Source organism: Jaculus jaculus, chromosome 20, assembly GCF_020740685.1.
Source record: "Jaculus jaculus isolate mJacJac1 chromosome 20, mJacJac1.mat.Y.cur, whole genome shotgun sequence".
In the NCBI taxonomy this organism is placed as follows: Eukaryota; Metazoa; Chordata; class Mammalia; order Rodentia; family Dipodidae; genus Jaculus; species Jaculus jaculus.
The window spans coordinates 9,826,587-9,839,389 of NC_059121.1; the positions used below are offsets into that span (position 1 = coordinate 9,826,587).

Below are 12,803 nucleotides of genomic sequence, written 5' to 3' on the forward strand. Positions count from 1 at the left end.
CACAAAGCACATGCTATCTGAATGAACTTTGGTGACCAGAAATGTTAAGTGTCAAATAACAGGTAAAATAATGTGCTATTTTCATATAAAAATAAAAAGGTAGCAGTGACACATTCTAGTATATTTTAGGTGCTGAAAGTCTGCAGATTTAAGGGACAAGGTAGTAGATGTTGTATCTCTTAAAGATAAGTTTGGAATTTCAAATGAATTACTTTCTTACTAGCTGTCTTCCTTCCTATAAGAAGAGTTAGAATCTCTTTCCATCATACATTTATTTAAATCATGCTCTTGCCCATACATTAACAAAAACAATCTAGTCATTAAATTCATTAACAGGTGATCCACCCATGAGCAATGTAGATTTGATAAAATACTAGATGGTTTTTGAAACAAATATTTATATCAAATATAGCTTAGACTCTTTGACATGGAGAAGGCTCAGGTTTTTTTTTTTTTCTGTTAATTACTGGTTACCTGTTACATCTTCCCCTATTTAAATCCCTTTCTATATATAATTATACTCTCACTTCTTTCTTAAGAACAGCTAATGTTACCACTAAAGTGCTTTCATTTTTTTTTTTTTTTTTTTTCCGAGGTAGGGTCTCACTCTGGTCCAGCCTGACCTGGAATTAACTCTGTAGTCTCAGGGTGGCCTTGAACTCACGGCGATCCTCCTACCTCTGCCTCCCAAGTGCTGGGATTAAAGGTGTGCGCCATCACGCCCGGCAAGTGCTTTCATTTTTTTTTTGTTGTTGTTCACTTTTTACTTATCTATTTGAGAGTGACAGACATAGAGAGAAAGACAGATAGAGGGAGAGAGAGAGAGAGTGGGCGCACCAGGGCTTCCAGCCACTGCAAACGAACTCCAGACGCGTGCGCCCCCTTGTGCATCTGGCTAACGTGGGACCTGGGGAAGCGAGCCTTGAACCGGGGTCCTTAGGCTTTACAGGCAAGCGCTTAACCGCTAAGCCATCTCTCCAGCCCAAGTGCTTCCATTTTTAGTACATCAAAATCACTTAGCCGGAATGGCAGAGGAAAATAAGTGTGACTTTTGGAGGTGGTCTTAGAGCCAAGCCTCAGATCGATTTGGCCACATCCTGCTTGCTGATGAGAACCTCCATCAACCTCAGTTTAGCCTTGATGTGCTGGTATTCATAGCATTCCTCTGCCATTGGCGTCCTGTCCTCCTTCTGTGGGCTTCTTCCTGTTTGCTTAAAAAAACTGCTCCTCAGATTCTCTCAGTGCTTTCCGCAGCCTCTTCTTGTCAGCCCTGGTTTCTTGGAGATGGCCAGCAGATGGACATGGTGGCCTGGTGCGAACCTGACATGGAGAGAGCTGGCTGTTTCACTTCTTTCTTTGCATCTGGCAGCAGGACCTTAGCCGGCTCGGCTTCCGGGTAGGTGAGGTGCTCCCCAACAGGAAGGCAGGATTCTGGATCTGGCGAGGCAGGCTGCTGGCTTCCGCATGGACCATCTTCCCGAGTCCTCTTCCTCCTTTAATTGTTGGAATGAGGGAAGGCGTTGAGAAAATTTGCTTGATAATTCTGTATCAGTCGTAAAGAGGCTTTATGAGGTTCTTGTCTTGCTTATTGCCTTTGCTGCTTCTTGAGGAGGAAGCTGCTCACTCTTCCCCATCAGGCCAGCTTCTGAAGTCTCCTCTCCAGATGAGCTGGCTCCAGACCTGCAGCTCCCTGCTTCCCGTTTTCTCTGGAGCGTGGGCTGCTCATAGGACAGGTTTCTGGGGGGCCTTTGGGAATGCTCCCTTGTTCTGACAGCTTCAACTTCAGCTCTTTGAGCTTTTAGTGACCTGTTGCCAAGTCATTCATCTACTTCAGGACTTCAGGGTTGGGTGTCTTGTTGCCATGTGAAGGCTGGTATTTCTTTTCTTCCTCAAATTTGCCTTGAATTTTCCACTTGAGGCTGTGGATGTGCTTGGTGAGCTGGGCAATGGTCTGTGGCTCCTTGCCATCACCACCGCTGCGCTGAGAAGAGTCCAGGGCATCATAAACTGCTGACTGGTGGGTGGAGTTGGGCCGACTTGGGCTCCAAGTTGAATCTCTGGCTTTGGCTGAAGATGGAGCATCGTGGCGACAGCAGCGGGTTGTCACCGTCCGTGACGTGGTACAACAGCCTGCTGGTCCCGACAGACATGAGGTCTTCAGGTGTGCCGTCAGCCTCGATCTGCTCGTCTTTGTACCCTGGCATGGGGTCTGCAAAGTCTGCGTCATTGGCAGGTGTGCTCTGGGTAGGCACTGGGGCTGGATCCTTAAGTTCCTGCGCCTGGGCCGCTTCTTCCTCATTTAAGTCCTGCTGAGTTTCAAAAGCATCCTTTGACCAAATGGCAGTCCTCTGGTCTGTCTATTCAGAAGGGTCAGGAGAGGAGGTCAGGGAGTCCAGACTTGGCACATATTTTTTAGTCCTTGTACTCAGAAGGATGAGGAAGGAGAGTTACTGTAAGTTTAAGGTAGGCCTGGGGCTAAAGGTTGAGTTCCCTGTCAACATGGGCTAGAGGGAGTGAAATCCTGTCTTGAAAAAACAAAAACAAAGCAAAAATTTACACTCATGGAAGGAGCTAAAAAACCCTAATTTCTTTTCTCAAATCTGGTTGCAGGAATGCCACTTCTACAAGAAGATGAAAGCCAAGGTTGGGCATAAACTGACTCTATCCTCCTCACTTTCCTCCACTTTGTTTCAAATGAGACAATTGGCCTCTAGGACACCCCAAAACTCTCTGTTCCCCTGTCTCCTTTAAAACTGGTTTGTTTACACAATACAGGGATAACAGAATTTGCCCATTATTTCTCTCCAAAGACTTAAGGAAACAATTAGAAAACATTCTAATGTAACTCCAGATGTCACGGAGGAGGGAATTCTCCTTAAGAACTTAAAACAGTTGCTCCAGATGACAACTTTGGTTTATTATAATCAGGAAGCAAAGAGAAAAAGGACCAGAAATGGAGATTAAGAAAACAAGGACAGACCTCAGTAGAACATTATTAGGGTAATGAAGGTTGCTCAGGGAAGGGCTCCTTCATTGAAACCTTTTTTTTTTTTTTTTTAAATTTTTATTGACATTTTCCATGATTATAAAATATATCCCATGGTAATTCCCTCCCTCCCCACCCCCACACTTTCCCATTTGAAATTCCATTCTCCATATTATTACCTCGCCATTACAATCATTGTAATTACATATATACAATATCAACCTATGAAGTATCCTCCTCCCTTCCTTTCTCTACCCTTTATGTCTCTTTTTTAACTTACTGGCCTCTGCTTCTAAGTATTTTCATTCTCACGCAGAAGCCCAACCATCTGTAGTTAGGATCTACATATGAGAGAGAAAGCCAAGCACCACATGTTCTCTCTCATTGAAACCTTTAATTATTTAAAATCTAAACTGTGTTTACTTGATGTCTAGGTTTTAACTAGTAGAGAAACTGAGTCTTGTGGTTAATACCTCACTCATTAACAGTCCACTGGTGTTAATTTGTTATGGTTAAAGGGTTATAAAAACTGGCTTTAAGACTGAGCAAAGTAAATGAGGTCCTTCTATTTGTTAACATTTTTTTTTGATATAAACATTACTATGTATTAGGCACATGCAAACTGAAACAACAATGTATTACTTCATATCAATTATAAAGCAATTTTTCAAACACTTTTCAATATTTAAAAATACCCTCCTATTGCTAAAGGACATGTTGTTTTAAAAGTTCACATAGAGCTGCAGAGGTGACTTAGCAGTTAAGGGGCTTGCCTGTAAAGCCAAAAGGATCAAGGTTAGACTCCCCAGGACCCATGTAAGCCAGATTCACATGGTGGCACATGCATCTGGTGTTCATTTGCAGTGGGTGGAGGCCCTTGTGTGCCCATTCCCTTTCTCTTCTCTCTCTTGCTCTCTCTCAAATAACTAAAAATAAAAATGATTATAAATAAATAAATAAAAAGTGAACATAACTGTATTAGTTAGGGTTCTCTAGAGGAGCAGGACTGCTAGAATGAATTATTTTAAAAAGGAAATTTATGATTAGCTTATGGTAGTCCAATAACAGTTGCAGGCCCAAGAATCAAGGAACCTGGTAGCTACTCAGTTCACATGGCCAGATGCCTCAGCAGTCCTGATCAGACACTACAGATGGAGCCAGAAGGCCTGGAGGCTTCCTGAGGGGCTGCTGGGTTTCAATCCATGTGGGTCGTCAGTTGATGCTGGTCTTCAATCCACGTTGGAAGGCAGGGAGCAAGGAGCAGTGAGCAGCTCTGGCAGCCAAGTGAGAAGAAGGAAGGGGCTCTTTTCACCCAGAGATTGCTCATATAAAAGTCCCCCTCTGAGAGGGGCTGCCCGCTCTGGGGGAAGGGTGAACTCTGGGGGAAGGACTTCTTCCTTTAGTTAATCCTTCCTGGAAGCAACGTCAAGAGGCCCACCCGAAAGGGATTTCTGTGGATTACTAAAGAGATCAAGTTGACAACACCTTAACTATCATAAGTCCACCCCTTGTCAACTAGACACCAAACCATATTTCCTTAGATCATCCTTAATTTCCAAATGAAAACAGTAACAAGCTCATAATTCCACCTAACATGGTGTAAGTATCCCATGTACAACCAGAACCACAAAATCTTCGCGCCAGCACAAAGCTTAACTTACTCTCTAGTATAATAGGTCTAACAAATTCAACAGTGATATAATCTTAATATTGGTGTAGATATGTACAAACATTCTGTATCAAGGTAGGGCAGAAACATTGCAATTACAATCCTCGTTTCTATAACTGGTCACGTGGCCTTAGCTGGTACTTGTAACTGCCTTCTTCTTCTACTCATTGTATATTTCCTGCACCTTCAGCAAGCACCTCAGCAGGTCTTGGTTCTTTACCTGGAGGGATGTTCCATACCTTCATTCCCAAAAGATCTTGTTAACATTTTAATTCCTGGAGAAACTGAATCTTAAGATAAAGGTTCACATGTAAGTGTTTAATTTCCAAAGATGAGGTACTCATACCTAAAGACATTGTGACTTTAAATATAACTTCTGTTTTGTTTATACTAAGTCCATTGAATGGTCATCACTAGATTTAATAACTTAGGTTTAAGTAATTTACTTTTAAAAAATATGTTGGCATAGTTTATCTAAGCTTTATCAACTTCTACTCATGGGTAAGATATAAAATAGTTTTGTTAATAAAAACTTTTATTATAGATAAAATCAATTGCTATCAAGATCAAGCTAAGAACATTGCTTGTCAAATAGTGTTTTCTCTTCCAAAACAAATTTGTCAAGGGTTGAATTAGAGTTTAGCTGTTTTGGCTCACAAGTGAGCAGATTGTGCTCTATGATATGTAAAGTAACTGCCTCATTTCTGGCATCTCAATTCCAGTGCTTATAACAAAATTAACTCTTCTTTTTATTAGTTATGGACATACTCAGCATGTAAATAGAATATGTTGGTACCATCCTTACTCTTATCCCTGCCCCCCCTCCAAAGGGACCCTCCTCCTTGGGGATGCTAGTTATCCCCATGGAGAATCTGGGTCATGCATTTGGGGGTAGCCATCAGTTACGGGGAAGAGACAATGTCTGTATGTGTCATGTCCCAACTTGTGGCTCTAGCAATATTTCTGCCCCTTCTTCCATGAATTTCCCTGAGCCATGCTGGGTTCATTTTAGGTTTGCTTCAGTGATGGGCTTTTGGGAGTCTCTGGATCTCTGATTTAGTAAGAGTTGAATGTCCTCTGTGTCTGTCTCCTTCACCCATGTGCTAATATCAGGTTCACCCAGATAACAGCACTCTTGCTCATTTTCCCAGTTCCTCTATGGTTTCAGCTGGGGCCCTGGTGAGGAGCAGTGGGCTGATTCTCTCCTCAGATCTTGCATCCAACTGAAAAAGAGAAGCATATTCTCCAGTGGAGAGTGAAGCCAGCATAGGTTAAATGGGATAACCATTGTTCATTTAGAGAGACTTTAAGAGGCGTAGGCCCTCTTGTAGCCCAAGATTAGTGGGAGCTTGATATTGGCGGGTAGACTCGTTATCTGGCTATGCTTCTGACTTGTTTCCCAGTTCCAGATACGGGTTCCTTTCCACTGAGCGGATCTGTTAGCCAATCCAGAGCACTTGGTTATCTACCGTGGCTGTGTACAACTATTGCACTTGGGTGAAAATAACATCAGGTTGTTTGTTTCTGAGTACCTTATACCTCAGGAAGCTCAGACAGGTTTTGGCCACTTTACCCTAGTAACTGATATTGCACCTTCTGGCACTAGAAGGGCTGTCTGGGGACTGACTGGCTCTCTTCCAAATTCCAGCCAGGCCTCTCCATGTTCTGTACCAATAGCATATGATGTCTTCAGCAGTAGGGTCTTAGGTGGGTAATCGCGTGCTCTGACAGAAGTCTGTCTTCTTTTGGGAAATGTTGTGGGTCTCTCTGATCAGTATGGGTGTTAACTGAATCCTGATACTGGGAGTTACAGGCCAGTGCCAAGAGAAAAGAAAGAGGGAAAAAGGAAGGAAAGTATAAAAGAGAAAGAAATAGAGAGGGAGAAAAGAAACAGAAGAAAGTTAAGGTTAGGCTTCACCTCACCCTCTCTAGGGCCCTTTGAGTCTGGTATTCCCTCTGAGGTCCTGATGAGGGTTCAACCTTTTAGTCTGTCTTCCAGGATGTAGGATTTTATGGTACCAGTTTCATTTGGGTCCAGTTTTTTTGTCTCCCCTCCCCTTTACCCTTTCCTTCAGCCCTCCCTTCCCTATTGTGCAGTCCTGGAGATGCCTATTAGGTATGTCAGCATCTTGGGCTGATCCAGGTTAGGAGCCACAGATGAGTGAGACCATGTGATGATTGTCTTTCTGTGATTGGGTGAGTTTGCTGAGTGATCTGTTCCAAGTTCAACTATTTTTCTATACATTGCATTGTGTCATTTTTTTCTAAATGCTGAGTAGAATTCTGTCCTGTAGATATACCACATCTTGGTTATCTATTCGTCCAATGATGGGCATCTGGGTTGATTCTAGTACTTAGCTATTTTGAATTGAGCAGCTATAAACGTGTTTGAGCAAATCTCTCTGAACTGAGTCATGGAGCTTTTAGGGTAAATGCCCAGTAAGGGAATAACTGAGTCTGTTGGTAACTCTATAGTCAACCTTTTTAGTAGTCTTTATAGCTTTCCATAGTGGATGTACCTTTTTACATTCCCACAACCAGTGAATGAGGGTTCCTATTTGTCCACATCCTCACCAACATTTGTTTTCATTTGATTTTTTAATGTTCACTATGCCTTACTGGGGTAAGGTGGAATCTCATAGTTGTTTTAATTTGCATTTCCCTGATGATTAGGGATGATGAACATTTTCTTAAATGAGTGTTTGCCATTTGGATTTCTTCCTTTGAAAACTCCTGTTCAGTTCCCTGCCCCACTTTGTGGGTGGATTTTTTTGACTTCTTATTGTTGAGGTTTTTGAGTTCTTTGTCGATTCTAGAAATTAGGCCCCTGTCAGTTGTATAGCCAGCAAAAATTTTCTCCCATTCTGTGAATATTCTGTGGGTGTATGTTTGTCTGTGAAAAAAAATTTTTCAGCTTCCTGAAATCCCAATGGTTGAAAGATTGTTTAAGTTCCTGAGCTACTTTGTTAAGGAAGTATTTTCCCACTCCTATATCCTGGAAAGTTCCTCTTTTTTTTTTTTTTTTTTTTTTTTTTTTTGAGGCTGGGTCTCACTCTAGCCCAGGGTGACCTGAAGCAATTCACTATGTAGTCTCAGGCTGCCCTTGAGCTCACAGTGATCCTCTTACCTCGGCCTCCCAAGTGCTGGGATTAAAGGCGTGCGCCACCACTCCCGGCTGTACTTTCTTTTCGTGCATGACAAGATGTGTGGGTCTACTTTCATTTTCTTGCATATGGTTATCCAGTTTGTCCAGCACCATTTGTTGAAGATTTTATCATTTTCCAGTCTACATTATTTAGAGTCTTTGTCAAAGATCAAGTAGCTATAGTTGACCTAAAGTCCAGATCCTCAATTCTATTCCATTGGCCTATAATCCTGTTTTTGTGCCAGTACCAAGCTGTTTTTATTACTGTGGCTTTGTAATATAGCTTTAGATCAGGTTTGGTGATGACTCCAGAGGTGTTTCCTTTCCTGAGGATATGCTTGGATATTCAAGGAGTGCTGCCATTCCATATTAATTTTGAGATTTTTTTTTTTTTAATCTGTGAAGAGTAATACCGAGATTTTTATTGGTGTTACATTAAATCTGTATATTGCTTTCGGTAGGATTGCCATTTTCACAGTGTTAATTCTGCCTTTCCAGAAGCATGGTCCATCTTTTCAAGTCCACCTCAATTTCTTTCTTGTGTGTTTTTATGTTTTCATTATATAAGTCTTTAACATCCTTGGTTAGTGTTATTTCAATGTATTTCATTTTTTTGTTGCTATTGAAAATGGTACAATGTCACTAATTTCTTTTTCTGTATCCTTGTCCTTTGCATATAGAAAGGGTATCTTTGTGCATTGATTTTGTATTTTGTTACTTTGCTGAAGAGGTTAATCAACTTTAATATGTTTGAGATGGCTCTTCTTGGGTCACTTATGTATAGAGTCATGTCGTCTGTGAATAGGGCTAACTTAACTTCTTCCTTTCCAGAATGTGTACCTTTTACTTCTTTCCCCTGTGTTACTTCTCGAGCTAGGACTTCTAGTACTATGTTGAAGAGCAGAGGTAAGAGTGAACACCCATGTCTTGTTCCTGACCTCAATGAGAATCAACCAATGATCTGTTTCACAAAAAGTGACAGGCTCTTCAAAGGCTCTCCATATATATGTCTGAAATTGGATCTTTATCATTCAGTACAAGTGGGTCAAACACCTGAACTTTTTTTTTCTTTTTCTTCTCTTTTCTTCCTTTAAATTTATTTATTTTATTTATTTATTTATTATTTTTTTTTTGAGGTAGGGTCTTTTTGTAGCACAGACTGGCCTGGAATTCAGTATGTAGTCACAGACTGGCTGTGATCCTCGTGCATCTGCCTCCCAAGTGCCAGGATTAAAGGCATACTCCACCAGACCTAGCTTAACCTAAACATTTTAAGAGACTTTAAATGTTAGTAAGGCATGATGGTGCAGGCCTGTAATTGCAGTACTCACATAAGCATCACTGTGAGTTCAGGGTCAGCCTGTGCTAGCATAAGATGCTTTCTTAAGAACAAAAAAGACTGTGTCAAAGGTATGGGAGGGCTACTGGAATAAGCCTTAGGAAGATATATTCACATGTATTGACTTCTTGTAAAAATGTGAAAGTGATGTGGAAACAACTTTAGGAATGGTGTAATACAGCTGCGCAGGATTGCCCATGCTTACAATCCCACAGAAAACGAGAACTTCAAGGTTGTCCTCAGCTATGTAGTGAGTTCAAGGACAAACTAATTTTCATGAGATCACGTCTTAAACAAGATATAGGGTTGAGAAGTCTGATTGCATTTACAATTAGCACCATAACAAAATAACCGAATACTTGGGTGAAAAATGTTTCTAAGAAATTACTGTGTGTATATATGTGGAAATGTGCATAAAAATATGGAACATGGGCTAGAGTGATGGCTTAGTGGTTAAAGCTAATTTCTAGTACCATGTACAGCAACATGCTCAAAGAAATGGCATATGAATTTGTGCTTAGGCTTTTCCCCTTCCTGTAATCTGTTCTTCTACATATATACAATTCCATCCCCTCAAGACTTTCCCTCTCTTCCCTCCCTTATAGCCTTTTTCTAGCTATGGTTTTTTGGTTCCACCTCACACAAAAGTCTATATATTTGTAGCTAGGATCCACATGTGAGAGAGAACATGCAATGTTTGGCTTTGTAGGCCTGGGTTACCTCACTTAGTATAATCCTTTCCAGATCCATCCATTTCCCTATGAATTTCATAATTTTATTTTTCTTGACCCCTGAATAGAACTGCATTGTATGAAAGTACTACATCTTTATTATCTATTCATTTGTGGATGGACATCTAGGCTGGTTCAATTTCCTAGCTACTGAGAATAGAGCAGCAATAAACATGGTTGTGCAAGTATCTCTAAGGTAGTGAGAAGAGTCATTAGGATATATGCCTTGGAGTGCTATAGCTGGATCATATGGTAAATCTATTTTTAGCTCCACACTGATTTGCACAGTGGCTGTACTAGATTATATTCCCATCAAAAGTATACGGTTCCCCTTTTTACAACATTCTCAGCAACGTTTATTGTCATTTGTTTTTATGATGGAAGCCATTCTGACAGGAGAGAGATGGAATCTCAAGGTAGCCTTAATTTGCAATTCCCTGATGGCCAAGGATGTAGAACACTTTTTTAGGTTATATGCCATCTGTATTTCTTCTGATGAGAACTTCTATTTAGTCCAGTAGCCCGTTTTTTAATTGGATTTTTTGACTTCTTATTTTTCCTTTTTTTGAGTTCTTTGTACATTCCGGATATTAATCCTCTGTGTAGCTGGCAAAGATTTTCTCCCATTCTGTAGGTTGTTTCTTTGCTCAATTCACAGTGTCTTTTGTTGTACAAAAGCTTTGTAATTTCATGAGATCCTAGTAGTTGAGTAAGAGTTTTATTTCCTGAGCAATTGGGGTTATATTCAGATAGTCATTACCTATGTCAGTATGTTGAAGGGTGTCCCCTACTTTTTCCTCTAGCAATTTCAGTGTTTCAGGTCTGATATTAGGGTCGCTGATCCACTTGGATTTGATTCTTGTGCATGGAGAAAGCAAGGATCTGTTTTCATCTTTCTACATATAGATAGCCAGTTTTCCCACCTCTACTTGTTGAAGAGGCTGTCTTTTCTCCAATGAATATTTTTGGCATTTTTGTAAAAAATCAGATGACTGTAGTTGCCTGGATTAACATCTGGGTGCTCTGTTCTGTTCCATTGATCTACATGTCTGTCTTTGTGCCAATACCATGCTGTTTTTGTTATTATGGCTTAGCTTTGTTATATGGCTTGAAATTGGGTATGCTCAAAATTGTTTTGGCTATTCGAGGTTTTTTTGTGCTTCCAAATGAAGTTTAGGATTGCTTTTTATATTCCTGTGAAGAATGCCATTGGAATTTTAATGGGGATTGCATTACATATGTAGATTGCTTTTGGTAAGATTGACTTTTCACAATGTTGATTCTTCTAATCCAGGAACATGGGATGTCTTTCCATTTCCTTGTATCTTCTGTAATTTCTCCCTTGAGTGTTTTAAAGTTCTCATTGTAGAGGTCTTTTACTTCCTTGGTTAAGTTTATTCCAAGGTACTTGTGAATGGGAGAGATTCCCTAGCATCATCCTCTGTATGTATGTTGTTAGTATATAGGAAGGCTACTGATTTCTGTGTATTTATTTTGTATCCTGCTACGTTGCTAAAAGTGTTAATCAGCTCTAATAGTTTGCTGGTAGAGTCTTTAGGGTCCTTTATGTATAGAGTCATAGCATCTGCAAATAGTGATAATTTGATCTCTTCCTTTCCAATTTGCGTACTTTTTATGAATGTCTCTTGCCTTATAGCTATAGTCATGACTTCCAGTACTATGTTAAGTAAAAGTGGGGCAGTGGCCACTCTTGTTTTGTTCCTGAATTTAGTGGAAAAGCTTCAAGTTTTTCTCCATTTAGTATTATGTTGGCTGTAGGTTTGTCATAAATAGCTTTTTATTATATTTAGACATGTTCCTTCTATTCCCAGTTTCTGTAATACTTTTACCATGAAAGGATTTTGGATTTTGTTCAATGCTTCTTCTGTATCTATTGAGATGATCACATAATTGTTGTCCTCCGATTTGTGTATGCTGAACCATCCCTGCATCCTTGGGATAAAGCCAACTTGTTTGGGGTGAAAAATCTCTTTGATATATTCTTGTATTCTGTTTGACGATATTTTCTTCAGAATTTTTACATCTATGTTCGTGAGGGACATTTGTCTGTAATTTTCTTTTCTTTCTTTTTTTTTTTTTTTTTTGGTTTTGTCTTTGGTTTTGGTATGAGGGTGATACTGGCTTCACAGAAGGAATTCAGTAGAATTCCTCCTTTTTCTATTTTATGGAAAAGTTTGAGAAGTACTGGTGTTAGTTCTTCCACGAATGTCTGGTAAAATTTACCAGTGAATCCATCTGGGTCTGGACTTTTTTAGTTGGGAGACTTTTTATAACTGCTTGGGTCTCCGTAATTTTTATAGGTCTAATTAAGCAGTTTATCTCACCTTGATTACATTTTGGCAGGTCATATGAATCAAGGAAATCATCTATTTTTTTTTTTTTTTTCAGATTTTCAAACTCAGGGGCATATGTATTCTTAAAGTATATCCTTAAAATTTTCTGAATTTCTTTGGTATCTGTTGTAAAGATACCTTTTTAAAAATCTCTAATCTTACTAATTTTTGTCTCTTCTCTCTTCTGGCTAAATTTGTTAAGGGTTTATCAGTCTTGTTTATCCTTTCAAAAACCAACTCTTCCAGAAGTTTGTTTTCTTCTTTAATTTGTTTGTTTTCTTCTTTGATTCTCCACATTTCTCCTCTGATTTCTTTGAGCATGGATATCATCATTTTCTTGCAATCTTTGTCAGGCATTTCATCTAAAACAGTCTCATTGGTGATCATTTCTGATGGATTTATAATTTTTGATGGAACTATAGTGTCTTGGTTGTTTGAGTTTCTTGTATTATAATGTAGCGACTTTTGCATCCTGAATCGATTTGGTGCTTGGTTTTTGTCCTTATCTTCAGTTTTCCCAGAGGTGGCAGTCCACCTTTATATATCCTCAGAATATGAGTTCAAGGTGCCAGCTGTAGC

At 39.8% G+C, this 12,803-nt stretch overlaps 1 protein-coding gene and 1 pseudogene across 1 annotated transcript in view; both read right to left on the reverse strand.

The window, feature by feature from the left end:
• Positions 1 to 12,803, reverse strand: part of LOC123456274 (zinc finger protein 585A-like) — a 545,778-nt gene that overhangs the window by 93,424 nt on the left and 439,551 nt on the right. The window lies entirely within an intron of this gene.
• LOC101594465 lies at positions 1,077 to 9,338 on the reverse strand (annotated as a pseudogene).